Source organism: Protopterus annectens, chromosome 17.part0 (assembly GCF_019279795.1).
Source record: "Protopterus annectens isolate FY-2018-M chromosome 17.part0, PAN1.0, whole genome shotgun sequence".
Classification (NCBI taxonomy): Eukaryota; Metazoa; Chordata; order Ceratodontiformes; family Protopteridae; genus Protopterus; species Protopterus annectens.
In genome coordinates this window covers 549,743,933-549,761,800 of record NC_056751.1, presented here as the reverse complement: position 1 = coordinate 549,761,800, position 17,868 = coordinate 549,743,933, and the positions used below count along the sequence as shown (strand labels likewise).

At 40.0% G+C, this 17,868-nt stretch overlaps 1 protein-coding gene and 1 pseudogene across 10 annotated transcripts in view; one reads left to right on the top strand and one right to left on the bottom strand.

Annotated features, from left to right (window-relative positions):
- Window positions 1-17,868, bottom strand: part of BRSK2 (BR serine/threonine kinase 2) — a 2,790,504-nt gene that overhangs the window by 246,595 nt on the left and 2,526,041 nt on the right. The window lies entirely within an intron of this gene.
- On the top strand, window positions 16,418-16,515 carry LOC122791912 (annotated as a pseudogene).

Here is a 17,868-nt window from a genome sequence, read left to right as displayed (position 1 = left end):
CTTTGAGGGTATGTTGACAGCTGTGGATTACATTCTGTATCTAGCCATCTCTTTTGTAAGCCATTATTCCAGAGAAGATTGCAGTAGCTGCAAATTGAGCAAGGCTAATGAGACTTGCCTATCTTCTGAAACAATCCCCGTCTCATTCTGTGTGATCCCTAGACATTCCCAACAAACTGAGAGCTATAACTTTGCAGGAATGGTTTGATTCTTTCTCAGAACTTCCCATCTCTGGGCAGTATGTAATATGCATCCTGTGAAAGGTACTCAAGTGGGCATCCTCTATTTGAGTCAAAAGCATTTGAACTAATTCTGCTTAACTTGCAAAAGAAAAATATCTACAGCAAAATCCTCTCAGACTACCAAGCTCATCACTCTGTTGAAATGAATGAACCCAAGTACACTATAAAGGGAGTTAATTGTTGCTGTTAGTATCTGTAATGTCATCCATTTAGTCATTATCAGAAACTCTGTCAAAGATGAGGATGGGGACAGAAACTGACCAGTAAACTGAATGCATTGGCATCACTTCACCATCACAGCCTGGGATAATTCCCACAGTACTGATGCCCCTACATCCATCTGCCAATCAGTCTCCTAGTCCAGTCCACCCTCACTCATGACAACATGTACAGTTTTAAACGTTTCCACTGATTTAAATAAAGTTAGCAGGATTAAACAGTTACATACAGTTACAAAGCACATTGGCAACATGCATCAAAGACTGTAAAATTCAGACTGCACAATGAGCAATGTACAAAGTCATCTTCCTCAGTGTCCAGTTACTTATGATGGGGAATTCAAACTTTTCTTCTCAATATTTTTGCACTGCTGTTTCCAAGCGTTTAAAGTACTGTCCTTGTAAATGGTTGGAACAGAATAATACTATTAACACACATGGCATCACAAATGGTGTGTGTGTGTTTGTAGGAGGGGGGGGGGTTCATTACTGAGCTGACAAGATGCCAACAAAGTTAAGACATTCTCTTGAAACAAGGAAATATGGAAGTTGCTAATATTTTAAGCCACTTCTGCTTGGTGATGGATTTTCATTTGTTTAACATGAGGTTGGCAATGTGTGACAATATCTCCACTCTTTTTAATTTTTTAAGACCTGTGGTATAGGATACAGACTGATAGAAGATTATAGACTGATGTTCATATGCCATTTACATGCTGTCAGCTCAACTGAGATGGAAAGGAGGGAACCTATATTTTGTATGTATTTGTGAATGAGTTCACCCTCATGTGTTTCTTTTCAGGGTAACCTGGGTTACATTTTATGTGTATTTCTGAGCCAGGGAAGTTCATTGCATGTGTTCCTTTTCAAGGGTGACTTGGGGGCACTGTCTGGTCAAGTGATTTGTTCAGAGTTGCAAATGGAGGTGGGTGGAATGGAACTCTGTACTACTGGCTACAGAAAGCAGCTCATTAACCATTTAGAGCATTCCTCTTTACTTGTGGAAGTATTCCTAGACCTTTTCCGTGATTGAGGCATGACCTGTGTGTAAGTTGTTAAAATGTTTTCTCTGAACCAGTTTTAGATAATATGACAAGGCAGCCACACAGGGATTTCCAGAATGTAGTGAATAGCCATTTTGTTCCCACTTTTGGTATATAATAATTAAAACAGGTGTCAGGCTTAAATATGACACACCAACAATTGTTTACTTGTTAAAGAGGTGATGTAATTGAAAGCAGTTTTCCATTTATTTGAGTATAATGGATGATTACTGTTGGCACGTCATTACACATATTCACCATCTCTCCACATCAAAGCTGTACCAGTTCCAAAGCGGTAAGAAGCAGCACCAATACTTCATTTTAATGCCCATATCAGGGGATCAAACCCCAGTGAAAGTTTCAAAATCAAGCATGATATCATCGCTGGTATGAAGTGAAATAAACGAAAAATATTATAAAGGGAAAGGATACCTTATTGATGAATGAACACTTCTGATATGCTGATCCCTCAGAACTGACTATAATAAATGGAGGAATGAGGTATTTTGTCCCTTTTTAGAATCTACATTCTGTGTTTGATCTTTTCTGGGTCATCTTTTTTTTTTCTTCTGTCGTACATAATCCTATGATTGAGACATAGGGTTATGATTCTTTGAAATGTTCACTTGGGCAATAAATCACTTATGTTATTAATAATACTAGCGTTATTGATATATACAAACTATTCAATCAAAGCAGAATGCATATACAATGATTATTAACTCTAGGTGGTCTAGTATATGAAAATATTTAAGAAGAAGATCAACAATTATCTGAATTTTTTTGGCTTCTGAGTTGTGACTTTTGAAGCTCACAGATTGAGAAGTATTAGCTTAGATTAATGTTCTTTGAAAGACAAAACATAATTAGTTAGCACCATTACATAAATGTATAAATTCCTGACTATGCCCAGTGGATCTGGGTTCAATTAGTAGCTTTGGCATCAGACATGCTTACAGGGAGTAGGGAAACAACCAATGACAAAGATGTGGAACGAATAACAAGAAAACAATTAAATATGTAAAAAACACAAGTGCAGTCCCAGCAAGGCAGCAGAAATAAAAACTCCAAAATGGAAACAAAAAATAAAATTTAATAACACAAGGTAAGGTAAGGTAAGGTAAACGCTTTCATGGTCGATAACCGCTTCATCAGATAACAGCACATTAACATAATACAGTTTAAAAATCAGTAGTAACCAATGAAAAAAGCTGCTTAATTAACGAGTAAAAAACAGTTACAACATTTAAAGTGCTAATATATTATAAATATTCTAAAGAATCCCTAGTGCAAGATAATCCAAGTAGAAAACAGTTAATAAAATAATGATATGGTCTCGTTAAAATCATTTTTAAAACAAAGACCACTTAAACATTAATAATTTATGAGCATTTTTAATGTTGTGATTGTGTATGTTTATTAGTTTAGCTGTTTTTTGCTTGGAATGTCTTGCACTGCGTTATTAAATTTTATTTTTTGTTTCCATTTTGGAGTTTTTATTTCTGCTGCCATGCTGGGACTGAACTTGTGCTTTTTTTTACACACGCATGCTTACAGGGAGGATGGACATGCCCATTCTGGAGAGGGGGAGGGATATGTGCATTGGGCACACAACCTGGTTAGACTTCCCAGGTGGACACCAGATAAAAAATTATGTAGTTTTTTCCTGAGCAAGACCAGCTCTGTGAGGAGTTGATCAGTGCAGTTTTCGCATTGTATGCCCCCACCTACTGTTACCAGGCAGATATGGAAGGCAGAAAGGGTAGAACATAAAAACACTCCTGGTGGTAGTATGTCACAGACCAGGGAACCTTGATTTCCTCACCTGGCTCATCCCTTATCAGACCTAGGCCAGGAGAAGTAGCTAAACCCAGGAGAGGCTTTGGGGTTTTGCTGACTGTTAGCTATGAGAGACAAAAAATGGGTGCAAAAATATAAGTAAAGGAGAAATAAATAATGAAAAGTAAACAAATGCATGTAAAAATGTATATGTAAACATTAACAAGATTCTCTAAAACTTTGAGATGATTTTGTTTGGATTCTGTGATGTAGCATCTAAAGCTTAAAGAATGAGAGGTATGTTAACATTAAAATTAATATATATATATATATATATATATATATATATATATATATATAAATATATATATATATATATATATATATATATATATAAAGATAGAAAGATAAAGAAGACAGTCAGACACCCTTTATAAGGGATGCCAGCAACAACCTGCTCACCAGCCCAGAGGACATCAAAGGCAGATGGAAGGAATATTTCCAGCAGCTTCTGAATGAAGAAAACCTCACAGAAGCTGTACTGCCCCAGAAACAGCCTATGATGAGAGAAGAAGAGGAGCTCACCTTAGAAGAGGTAAGAACAGCACTAAAGAAGATGAAGTCAGGGAAAGCAGCAGGCTCAGATGAGGTCACAGCAGATATGATATAGACGCTGGGTGAGATGGGGAGAAATGGCTCCTAAAGGGACTAATAGCAGTGTGAAGAGAAATGCGTATTCCAGATGACTGGAGAATAAGCATACTCTTGCCAGTGTACAAGAACAAAGGGGACATCCACACCTGTGGGCAGTACAGAGGCAACAAACTCCTATCACACTGTATGAAAGTTCTGGACAGGGTGATTGACAAACAGATACGCAGAGTAATAGAATGTAAGATGGGAGATGAGCAGTTTGGATTCAGATCAGGATGCAACACAATAGACCTGATGTTTGCATTGAGACAGATACTTGAGAAGGAGCTAGAGATGAAGAGAGAGTCCACCTGGGCATTCCTAGACTTGGAGATAGCATATGACAAGGTCCCAAGAAAGCTGATCTGGACAATACTGTGGTGGTTTGAAGTCCCAGAAACACTGGTAGAATTAGTGCAGGCTATGTACAAGTACCCAATGACAAGTAGGAACAGTGTTTGGCCTCACAGAGGGGTTCACAGTGGGTGTGGGTGTACATCAAGGTTCAGCTCAGAGCCCACTGCTGTTCATACTGGTGATGGGCTACATTAGCAAACAGGTTGGAGGGGACAGATCAACAAAACTGCTGTATGCAGAAGATGTGGCAGAACAGGCTGACTCTGAGCTAGAACTTCAGTGGCAGAACAGGCAGACTCTGAGCTAGAACTTCAGCAAAGGATAGGAGAATGGAATGCAAATCTGAAGGCACATGGGATGAAACTAAGCACAGATAAGATGGTGGTAATGGCAGCAAATTGGGGAAATCAGAAGAAGCTGTGAACTGAGACAGAAGGGAACATAGTGGAAGATGTAAACAGCTTCAAGTATCTGGGAGGAGTAGTTGAGGAGAAGGGTAGTCTGAATGAAGAAGTCAAAGTCAGAATCAGAGAGGCTGCAGCCAACTGGCATAGAGTATCAGGTGTAGTCTATGACAGAAGAATGCCAAAGAAGCTGAAAAGTAAGGTGTATAAGACAATGGTACGACCAGTACTACTGTATGGTACAGAAACCTGGGCAGTAAAGGCAGAACAGTTGAAGAAGCTAGAGGTGATGGAAATGAAGTGCCTGACAAAGGTGGTAGGATGCACACTGTGGGACAGACGAAGAAATGAGGACATAAGAGCAGAAGCCAAAGAAGCTCCAATTACAGAAAAGATCAAAGAGAACAGATTACGGTGGTTTGGGCACATGTGTAGAAAAGCAAAAGACAATCTGGTGAGGAAGACTTGGGAAAGACAGGAAAAGGTAAGAGGAAGTGAGGACACCTAGCAAAGAGGTGGATGGATTATGTTAAAGAAGATCTACGGCAGTCAGGCATGAGTGTTGAAGAAGGCAAGAGTGTGGCACTGAATCAAGAGAGTTGGCATCAGTTAACAAGATACCCCAACCCCATGTAGAAAAATGGGAAAAAGGCGTCTGATGATGATATATATATATATATATATATATATATATATATATATGTAAAAACAAAACATGGAATAAAAAGTGAAAAGTATATAAATATAGTAACTAAGTATGAAATAAAAATTAAAAAGTATACAAATACAAAATCAAGTGTAGATGTTCTGGTACACTGAACCCAGAAGAAAATTTTGGGACACTGAGGGAGGACACATTTCCTGAAAGGTTCTGGGGAGATGAAACGGAGCTGTAGTGCTTAATGATGAGCAGTAACCATTAGAAGGGCTTTCTGACTATTACAGAGCTTCCCCAGTAAAGAAACATTCTACAACATGGGGGAGGAGGAGACAAGATCTCAAACTATCAGGACTAGCTGCCCTTGTTGTAGGGAATTTCATTCCTCACAGAGACCTCTACAGCTATCAACTTTGAAGGTAACCATGGAATAACTTCTGACCCAGAGAAGGTCATTAATTATACTTTCAAACATCTTCAAAAATATATTCAGAAATGATGAGCCAGGAGAATCTCATGAACAGCTGCTGCAGCAACTGTAACATACACAGAGGATTATGGTCAGGTGTCCAATCATAACCAAGTTTTATGAATCTGAGACGTCAATGTTAAGAAATGCCCCTCAAGAGTGTAAGTTATGATTGGAGACACCTATTCATAATTCTTTGTAGCACATAGAGCTTTACCTTTTTCACACACTACTAGTCATTTACAAAGTGTAGGTGTGTGAAGAACACTTAACAAAACCACACAGAAAGTAAAGCAGGATCAAATTGTCCTACTGATGAATGAACATATTTAAAAAGCACTACACATTTCCCCCTGCCACACACTTTGTGTGTGTGTGTGTGTGTGTGTGTGTGTGTGTGTGTGTGTGTGTGTGTGTGTGTGTGTGTGAGACAGAAATGTGTACAACAGCTTTTAAAGTTAGAAAGGTACCTTTTTTCCTCAAATTTGGAGCATAATTACAGAATTACGTGCTCTACTAATAAGTTTATAATGAAGGAATCCTATGAGCAAGGACACAAATCCAAGGGAGAAAGAAGCTTTTCCCCATATAGGGGGTTCCACTGCCTACTGAAACCCAGGTAAAGTGCTTAGTGTAATACAGATTAGTCTTGGTGACTACATTTAATGCTCGTGTAGTGTGGGGTAATAGCATAGCACCTGGTAACAGTCATCGCCAGCTGCCAAGGATAAGAATTTTGTTCTTACTACCCAGGTTATTTCTCAATGTGCAGTGTAGTCCCAGACTGATCCTCACTACCTTTAGTGGTGTCTAACAACATGCTGTCTTCATGCATGCTAAGCTAATTCAATGAGTTCTCTAAGGCTTATCTTATTTGTCTCCAACAGGAGATGGCCATATTGTAAGCAATCTTATCCTCCCAGGACAGGAGAGCTGATAGAAGAAGCATAGCTCTACTCCTCCCATTAAGCTCCTCAGGTGCCAGGTGTTGAAACTCAGTTTCGGCTCCTGAGGTGAGAGGTGTTGAACCCCAGATACAGTTCCTCAGAGGTGCCAGGTGTTGAACACCAGATACATTTCCACAGGAGGTACCAGGTGTTGAACCCCAGATGCAGCCCTTCAGGTGCCAAAAACTCAGATTCAGCTCCTCAGGTGCATGATTTTAAACCCAGTATTCATTTCCTCAGTTGCTAAGTGTCAAACCCCAGATCATGATCCTCTGGTGTCAAGTGCTAAACCCAAAGTCAACACCTCAGGTACCTGGTGCTGAACCCCAAGCGTCAGGTGTCAAAGCCCAGATTCAGCTCTTCATGTGCTACATGTTAAACTACAGCTTCAGCTTCTCAGGAGTGATATGCTGAGCTCCAGATTCATCTCTTTAGGTGCCAGATGTGTAACCCAGGAGGGTTCATCATACTGAGGGCCACAATCATTGTTCCAGTGCAGCCAGTCAACAGAGGACACTGAATCTTGCAGTACCAACTGAAACATGCAGAGTGAAATTGACAAGGAGGACATTATAAGGGTTAGGATAGCTAAGGAATAGCAAATGTTTTTACATCTGCAAAAGTCACTGATATCAAATTAATAATATGGAATACATAGTACTGTACGTGATTACATATTTTTAACATTTTGTTTACTGGGAAAGTCCAACTGGGACAGTGCCCATTTTCAGCAGAGGCCTAGGGAGAAATGCTCTAGACACATGTCCTTGGAATGTGAGAGGAAATTGGAGCACCCAGGGAAAGCCACGTGAATGCAGGGAGAACATGCAGACTCTGCACAGAAGACACCCCAGCCGAGAATTGAACTGGAGAACCTGTTGCTGTGATGCGACAATGCTAACCTACTACCAAAATGAAAACACTTTGTAGTATCTATTATGTATCCAATATTTTTAGGTAGCTAAAAAATACTCAGATGACCTGACCTGTCATTTGTTACCATTTGCCCTTTTATGGCTCCACTGGGTTAGCATTTTTTTATGATTATTTGTATTGTTTTTGCCTTGGTTCTTTGCATGTGGACTAGTTCTTGTCTATTTCTTTTTCTGAAAAAGATATAGTGCTGTACCTTAATGGTTCTTTTAAAACTAATTATAAATTTATGAAATCTGATGTATTTTATTTGCTGTATGTAACATGATTTATATTAATATGCTAATTGAACAGTTAGACTGACCACTGTTATGGATCTTTTCCATGGCTGAGCAAAAGCAGTAGGGTAATATAAAATACAAACAACAGTAAGACACACTGCTAACAGAAAATAAATATGCCTACTAAATAATTAAATATGAACTATTACACCGCAACTAAATATAATGTAATATGGAAAAACATTCATGGAACAAAATTATACAAGTAAGAAAAAGCACAAAATTATAGTTCTCACATTTAATATTCATTAAATGTCAGATGTTAAGTATTTACAGATATATTATTATTACAAAAACTGATTTTCTAAATAAAACTTACACAAGCTGAGTGACTGACAAATCGAAAGTTTGGATTAAGAAAAGCAACAGAATGTAATGCTGTATTAAAGAGTGTGTGTGTGTGTGCACATATATAGCATATGCTACAGTTCAAAAGAATGTCGCCTTTAACAGCTGATCTGATTATGTCAATTTTCATTTGTTCCTCAACAAGTGGGTTTGGATCCAACCCTCGGATACAAGTTGGCTGCTTTTTACAGCTCATGGATACTGTAAAATCTCGAGCTCCTCCATTACCCATAGTGCTCTAGTCCCCTACAATACCTCAGATCTCATTTGCCGCCTTTGGATATGGACGTGGTCGCTATTAGCTCTCGAGCTTTCGTGTGGTATTTGTGAGTGAAAAAGATTTTATACATTTTCTTACTTTGTTAGCTTTATCTAGATATTTTATATATTCTTCCCTTATCCTTTATACACGTATCAGTGTATTTTTACTTTACAATTGTTGGTAAACTATTTCTTGCTTATACACTTCTGGTAATCGCTTTTATTACCATTGTTAGTAATTCTCCTTTCACTTTCTTCTTTTCAGTCTTCATTTACAAAAAAATTATAAATAAATAAATAATGATATATCATGTTTTTCTATTATTTCTGTAAGTGTTTCTGCTTCAATATTGGTGACAAACCTTCCAGTTTTAAGAAATGTAAAGATTGTGTCCATAAAATACCTCTGTCTGATACACATGATTCTTGTGTGTACTGCTTAGGCCCAGCTCATTTAAATGAATCATGTGACATTTGTAAGGCCTTTAATCCATGGGCCTTAGTGGATCACAAAAATAAACTTGTTTTTTGCCGAATTCTTTTTCAGAGACTTTATCTGGAGTTCAAACCTCCAAAAAATTAGACAAGGAGGAGTCCAGAAAGCATACATCAGACCCTTCCAGAACTTCCACTCCTGTGTCTGACCCTACTCTTGAACCTTCGTGCAAGGTGTCTAAGTAGCGGGATCTGAGTTTGTTGGATCAGAAGTCTAAATCCTTAGATCTGACAGAGTCTGACAACAAATCCACTACACCGGATCCCACACATTCACAGTCATGGAATCTCCCTAGGACCCATTATGCATCCTTTCTAGACCCTGTTCCTTCCCATCTACCATCATCCTTCCTAGAGAGACACCATTATTATAGGGCCCCATCAGAAGCCCCTTTTTCTCACTCTTCCAGGAGTCTGACAAAAGCAGATGTGAATAGAATGATGAGGACATTTCTGTTGGCACAAATTTAAATGGCAGTGTTCTCCCGGCTCCTACCCCATCAGGTCCAGAGACCTTTACCAGTTCTACTCCACCTGTTTTGGCACCTTCTCTGATCCAATCTTCTGCTATGGAGATCTTGGATCCAAGACCCTTGGAACCATCCTGATACCTCCTCTGAGTGGACAGGCTCTGATCATGTTGGAACAGATGATTCTTGGAGACAGAGCACCATTGCCAGATCTGAGGTGTTGAAGTAGACATTGAAGTTGTCAGAGCCATCTCTACCTCTTGGAGATTTGGCTTTGGACATCTCAGCCCTGACCTCTGTCCCAGGTGGGCTGCCGTTGGTCAGAGGGAGCCGATGGACTAGAAGCATGTCTAATCAGCACCACTGACCTCCTTCTCCCTAGGGAATTCCATCTGAGGTAGTGGAGAGAGTTATCTCTATCTCTAGAGGAAGTATGATCCCCCCCTCAGATCTGCCTTCCCATTCTCATATGTCGTTGTGCCTTATGCCTCAACACCCTACTTCACAGGGACAGCCAGCCCAAAGTCTCTAGACTACCCAGCAGGGTATAATAATATCTTCTGACTCTTCTCTGATGCATTTTACGGAAGAAGTCCCTAGGAAGAGAAAGTGCAAGAGGAGGCACTTAGACTTTCCCCAAGAATCAGTTAGGGAAGATACCAATTTGATGAAGGGGAGAGTCCCTAAGATCACTACCTGATGATGTCTTCTTTGGAGACATCCTGGAGATCCTCAAGCAAAATGGTGGTTGGTCTACTGATAAGCTTTCCCAGGAGGAATCAGTACTCCTGGAAGCTTTTAGGTCTGGCCTATCTACCTCCTGGGTGTCTACATCTGCCAATGAGCTCATTGATTTGATATCTAGGTGGGTGTGAAAGGAACCTGATGCTGTTGAGCAGGTCTCCAAGAGACCAGACAGGATCCTGCCATCACCAAAAGGAAACAAATTCTGGAGAAAAGGCATAATACTAGATGCCATGGTTGTACCAGTGGCCATGAAGAAGGAACTCACAGAAGAGAGTTAATCTGTCCATCCCCAGAACAAGAACTACAGGGCTTTGGACAGATTTGGAAAACATATATATGCTTCAGCAACCTTTGCACTCAGGTCACTGAATTATTTGGCACACTTCACCAGACTTCAGAGGGATCTGATTAAAGAACTTTCCAAATTCCTCCTTGGGACCATTACTACTGAGGCAGAGAGCTCTATTGCCTCACAGTTGGCTACCCTACAATCCCTGTCATATTTGTCCGTGAGGCTCATTTCACATGCACCTAAAGGCACCTCAAGGGCAACATTTTCAGGCATTTCCATTAGAGGACATGCTTGGATGCACCAGTGTGATTTTGAGGAGCCATTCAAGTCCTTCTTCAGCAATGCCCACTTTGATGGAAGTTCATTTTTTGGTCCCAAGGTTAAAGACGCACTCTCCAGGTGTGAGCAGGATGGTAAGACTCTCTCTGCAGTGGACATACATTTTTCGACTCCTCAAAGGACTTTCTCTAGGAATCAACATGGTGGTCAAAAAATGTGGTTCAAAAAATCCCGGGGTCCTTTCCATTATCCACATGGAGATAGTTCCCTCAGGGGCAGGGGGGGACTCTAATGGAAGATGCTGCCCACGCTGCAGAGGAGGCCTGCAGAACCAAGGATATAAGGAAACTTTTTCTGACAGATCCTACCAGCACTCCTGAAAGGAGGCCTGATTTTCCACATCTGGAGGCAGTTAGGGGTCATCTATCCCTGCACCAGAGAGCTTGGCTAGACATTAAAAAAGAATCATGGGTGCAGAAGATTATTTCCAGAAGTTATATAATACTTTTTTTCTCTGCCCCACTTAACAGTAAACAAAATTCCCACTGTTCCACCCTGTCAGAGGAAAGTAGCAGCTCTAGACATAAAAATGCTGATAGTAAAAAAAAGAGTCATCCTACAGGTCTCCAAGACCAGAAAGAGTCTGGAACTTGCTCAAGATTGCTTTAGTGCCAAAGAAAACAGGGGACTGGAGACCAATTTTGGATCTCAGCAATCTGAAAAAATCAGTTCAGTATACAAAGTTCCAGATGGTCATGGTTCAGTCAATTTTGCCCTTCCTGCACAAGGACAAATGGATGCACTCAGCAGATCCTCAGGATGGGTACTATCACATAAAAATGAACAGACAATCCAGAAGATACATATGATTCTGGCTGGGATCCAGTCATTATCAATTCAGAGATCTGCTATTTGGCCTCCCCACAGCCCCCAGGGTGTTCACCCAATGCATGGCAGTAATAGCAGCTCACTTGAGACTTCAGGGATTCTGGGTGTTTCCATACTTGGACAACTGGCTCATAACTGCTCTAACTGGGCATCTTCTGATAAAAGCGTGAGGTTATGTACTCCAATTTTGGCCTCATCTAGGAATTACCATCAATCACAACAAATCTCAGCTAGAACGATCTCAGATATTAGAGTTCCTAGGCATCTTGTTCATTACAGTATCAGTGACAGCTTCCTTTACCTTACCAAGGGTACAAACTATTTGATTTCAAGTCAAACTGACAATTCAAAATTTGTCCTTATCTGCTCAATTGATTCTACAAGCCTTGGGATCAATTTCCACTTCGATAGTTCTGGTTCCTTTAGCAAGACACCATATGGGAATCCTATAATGGATCCTAATAACTCAGTGGTACATTCTGCACCAACCTATGTCCACCAAGATCAGAATAACTCAGACATACAAAAACTACCTCTTGTGATGGATTTTCTCAGATCAGATCCTACAAGGCTGTCCCTTCATTGTTCCTTAGCCCAAAGCCATAGTGACCATGGATGCTTCCCAAATTGGGTAGTAAGCACTTTTTGGGAAGGACAGTCCAAGGCACCGGGCCTTCCAAAGAGGCCAGCACACATATCAATGTCCAGGAAATGACAGCAGTACTCCTAGCATTGCAGGCCATTCAAAACTCACTCTCTCTCTCTTCTGGGACCATTGAGATTCAGGTGGACAATATGTCAGTGGTATGGTAAATCAACACACAATCAAGGAGAAACCAGATCTTACCTCTTGTATTGAGAAGTTCTGAGAGTGTGGCAATGGGCAATTTCATCCAATGAATTTCTGACAGCAATGCACATTCTAGCAAAATCTAATGTGATAGCAGACAAGTTGAGCAGGTCCATTTTATTGCCTCATGAGTGGCCTTTCAACATGAAAATTGCGGTAGAGATATTCTGCCAGTGGGGCCAGCCTTAGTACGACCTCTTTGCATCTCACCTCAACAGCATGTTCTTTGCCCTGATTCCACCACTGGAGGACTCACCAAGAGATGCTCTTCTCCATGATCGGCCCTTGGTCTTCTTTACACTTACCTCCCAACTCCTCCCATCTTCAAGTTTCTTCAGAAAGCTTCTCAATTGAAGAGCACAGTCATCCTCATTGCACCTCTTATTGGTCTCATCAGATTTGATTCCCCTTTCTTGGCCTCATCTAATTTGCCCACCATGATTTCTGGATCCAATTCCAGACCTCCTGTCTCATTTGACAGGCATGATTCACCTGAACAGTTCAGACCTAAAGTTGACCACATGGTTTCTCCACTTTCATTGATAGCCAGGCAACCAAGGCTCTCCTGCCCACTATGCCACATTCTTTTGTCTTCCTATAAAGTTTCCACTAGCAAATGGAAGAGATTTGCTTTTTGGGCACAAAGAGACATTGCTCCTTTTTCAGCACCAGTACTTGTTTAATGAAGGGGCTAGCTCATCAATTGTTCAAGGACACAAGCTGTCATTTCTAATTTGCCTCCAACCCCTTACTTTTTGTTCTTCTGAAATCTGGAAGAAGTTGATAAGGGAACACAAGTTCCTGTCTTTGAGCTCCAAGTATTGGTTACTCATTTTAGTGTTGTTCTTATTTTTCTGTGAAGCTAAAAGGCCAGCAAACAAGATCTGAGGCATGGTAGGGAACTAGAGCATTGTGGGTAAGGGAAAAGCTTGAAAGATTCCAGTGTCCATAAGCTATAAAAAGCAGCAGAGTTGGATCCAAACCCACTTGTTGAAGAAGAAGAATGAAAATGTGCAACACATATGGAATGTTATGGGAAGCACATAACTTTTTCAAGTTTTAACCAGTTTATTTACAAGGAAATTAAAAAATGTGGGTATTAAATCAGGTTTAGGCTGGTTGGTTTACAAGAAAACTGAAGAACATTATTTTTTTTCTTAAGAAATGTGGGAGTTTAACAGAAACAACACAAATTCAGCATTTTTGAATTGAGGTGTTTTCATGGTTCTCAGAAATTATAAGGAACTCCACCCCACAATGGTCTAGTATAAAACAGTGCTTTACAGAACTTCAGCTTCTTTACCAAACAGGCAAGTACTTCAAAAAAACATCATCCTTTGCAGGCTTAAGCAATGACCTCACAAATTTATCCTTTCACAGACACTTTCTGACTACTCTTTCACTCTGTGAGACTCCTTTTGTCCTCCTCTCTCAACTTAGGAAAACACAAATCTAACACATCTAACTTCTAGCCAGGTATTAATCCTGAAATAGCTCTACTTGCAGCTGATTTCACTACTTTTTAGCATTAGTCCTAATTACCTGCTTGACTCAGAAGTAATAGAATTAAATGCATAGTGTTTCCTATGCTCAGCAGCTAGTACTACGCCCACAACCCCCACCCCAGCATAAATCTACTGGTTTGATCCTCAGTGGATTGTCTAGATACCCAAGACAGCCAATTGACATTTAGGAGGCTGCAGCCTGGACACTGTTTGATCCTAAAAGTTTAGGGCTGGAGGCTCAGGGCCCCTCAATACAGCTGAAGTTGCTGTCTTTTTTAACTCTAAAGTCACTGACTAGAGGCCCGATCCATAATTAGCATGAACTCGCTTCATAGCAGGTAATAATTAAGAGTAGCAAAAGCCCAGCTAACAGATAGATGGTCTCTTCCCATAAGCAGAGTAGAGTTTCTCTCAATTCTGAGATTTCTGCTAATGAAACAGAGGTTAAGTCTCTACCCTAAAACCTGAGACAACAATACACCTATGCCTATTTCAAAGGCATCTTTATATAGAAAAAATTGCTTACAAAGTCTGCTGCTGTTAGAACTGTTTCTGACCACAACACTTTTCAGTTCTCTAAAGACTTGTTCTGCTTCTACTGCCAACTTAACCTTCAAGGGAGATTTGGGGACAAGCAATGGTGGCAACATCAGGGATAAATTTATAATAACAGCTATCCAGAAGACCCCCAAATTTTTAACCTGCCTTTTAGTGGCTGAAATGAGTTGATTTTCTACTGCTTCAACTTTTTTGGCCTTTGATTTCGCAGCCTATTACAAATATTGGGGTTCTGCTCTGCCTAATTTACACTTGGATCATATTGGGTCTAATAGCCTCTGAAATATTGCAGGTGAATTTACACTTAGGAGTGGTAGTAGTCAGTCCTACTTGGTAAAGGGAATTCAGAATGACTTGACTTTTGTGTAGCTGGCTTTTCATGTCTTCAGAGAATATCACTACATCATCCTGGTAGAAGGAAGGATGTTATGGGGTCTAATAGCTTCTGAAATGTTGCAGGTGTTCCATGGAGACTAAAAGGCAGAACACGGAAATTGAAGTCCTCATCTGGTGCAGAATATGCCACTTTTTCTTATCTGCTGGGGCTAGAAAACTTTGCCAATGTTCTTTAGTTAGGTCCGGAGTGGGCAGAAATTTTGCCTTCACAATTTTTAAATCGGTTTATTCACTTAGGGCATGGGATACAAATCAAATTTAGTTATGTTATCTAACTTACTGAAGTCGTTGCAAAACCTTAAAACTTGTGAAAGTGGGAACTAGTACAATGGAATCATTCATCTCACTTTGGGCTTCCTCTATGATCAGAAATTTAATATTTTTTGCACTTCTTCCTTAACTGCTTGGCAGTGCTATCTAATATATGGTTTTAAGTTTACTTTCTCACCAGGCATGGTTTTCATGTTGTGCTGCATTAAAATGGCTTTACCAGACAGTTCTGAAAATATGTCTTTATTCCTGAGTACAACCTCTTTTCACTTCTTGATTCTGATACACTGATGGTGTCCCCTCTGTTTTGATTACATAATAAGCTGTGGGAAACTTAACATCTACTGCAAATATACTTGCTACAAAAACTTCATTTTCACTCCCAGAGTTCAGAACATTTACTTGTTACAACAGCTCTGGTTCCCTTTTTCCTAGCTGTCTCACCTTATAATTTACTTCTATTAATTTCTCTGTAATTTCAAATGTTGTTTTCCAATTTGCATAGAAAGGAACAAAAACTCAAATCCACTGTGCGCAAACACTCCTCTGTGTCTTGGGAATTCCACTCAATACTGCAAAGCAATTTGCATAGAACATATTTTCAGCCGTGAATACTAATACAAATATGTCCTCGTTTTCACTCTGTATCATACATATTTTTGTTATATGTTCTTTGATGTGTTTCTTGTGTTTTCTTCATGTGCTCTCTTGCTATAGGCGTTATAATTCCTAACCTGCCTTGCAGACCTGTAAAATCCTCTATCACTCTTTTAAATGGGATGTTTCCTCATCCCATTTTTTCTATAGCCAGCCAGCCTTATAGATATTTAACATATATCATTTCAATCAGTGTGAATCCATTTGAAGCTTTGGATACTTCTCTTATAGCATAGAGAGAAGCAATGGAATCAGCTGGTTCCATTTTCTTCCACATATAATTCTAAATCTTTGCTTTTATAAAGGACTCGATTAACATTAACATTACAAATCTCATCAGACTAGATTCACAGCAACTTTGTTTTGCAAATATAGATGCTTTGGAAGAACATAGACAAACTGGAACAATACAGAAAAGACAGCATGAACTCTGCACAAGGATGACACTCAAAATGGAGGTTGGGGACTGGTATAATGGTTAAGGTGTTTATGTCACAGACACAAGGTACATGTTTTTTATTTTCAACTTTGAAAGAGAAACTGGCTAGGTAGCTATCTTAGTACTTACCTATGAACCTAATCAACCTGGTTAACATCTTTGAGAAGACAACACTAGCTGCACAAAGTGGTAATTTTGTACACACAGCTTTCCTTGATTTGGCCAAGGCATTTGATACCATCCCCCATGCTGACATAATTAATAAACTAAATACATTATAAAATCCCTATCTGGTAGGACGAATAGCAAATTGGCTAAAAGGCAGAACTCACATAGTGTGGGTGGGAGGGGCAGCATTAGGGAATATGAATGAGACCAGTGGTATCCTGCAGGGCTCAATGCTGGAACTGCTTTTGTTTGGTATTTATGTATCTGACCTACAGACTAATAACCAAGACCTATAGGCATCTAAGTCTGCAGATGACTGCAGACTGTGAGTCACTGTCAAGTCCCCCTCTGAGACAGAAGCTCTCTAGCAGGAAATTACACTTATAAATGCCTGGTGAATTGAAAACTGGCTTAAGGCAAATGCTAAAAAAATGCATTTGGTAGACAAACCATGCCCCCATGATATAGCACTGACAATATGAAACTTCAAAATGAAAATTAAATTCGAGACTTGGGAACTGAGTTTATAATTCCCTCTCCACTGACCACCTTACACAAATAGTTGCCAGGAAATACTTCTAATTGGCATAGCTGATCACTAAGGTATCACCCAGATATAAAAGGTTATTGCCGCTTTGTATTCAGCATTGATTCAGACCATTTATAGAATACAATGCCCTCTTTGGGATGTACTTCACCAGAAACATCAAATAGCTGAAAGACTGCAGAGATTCCTAATAAACAAGATCACGGGCATCAGATCCCTAAGCTACCAGAAAAGGCTAGAAGCATTATCCCTCTTTTCTGTGTCTTATAAGCTTTGCAAGGGATGCCTAAACCGTGGCCTGGTCTTCCAAGCACTGATGGATCCAGCAGTCCAGGATCTTGTGTACCTACACAAATCCAAGTCACATTAATACCAGAATAAGGGTTCGAAACCTCCTTCAGCAGATCAACAAATCAAGGTGGAGAGAATGATTCACTTCTCAGCATCTCCCTCACCTGTGGAACAGGCTCCCACTGATGACAAAGCAGGGATTTACGCTATCTTCCTTCAAATGGGACCTGAATAACTGGATGGGTATTTATGAAGTCATCACAGGTATGACTAACTTAGCCTTACTTGAGAGGGGAGGTACAGTCTTGGGTGGGAACTGGCAAGGCATAATTGGTCATAAGACTCGGTATCATTGTCCTTCCTATGATTCCTTAAGGTAGATA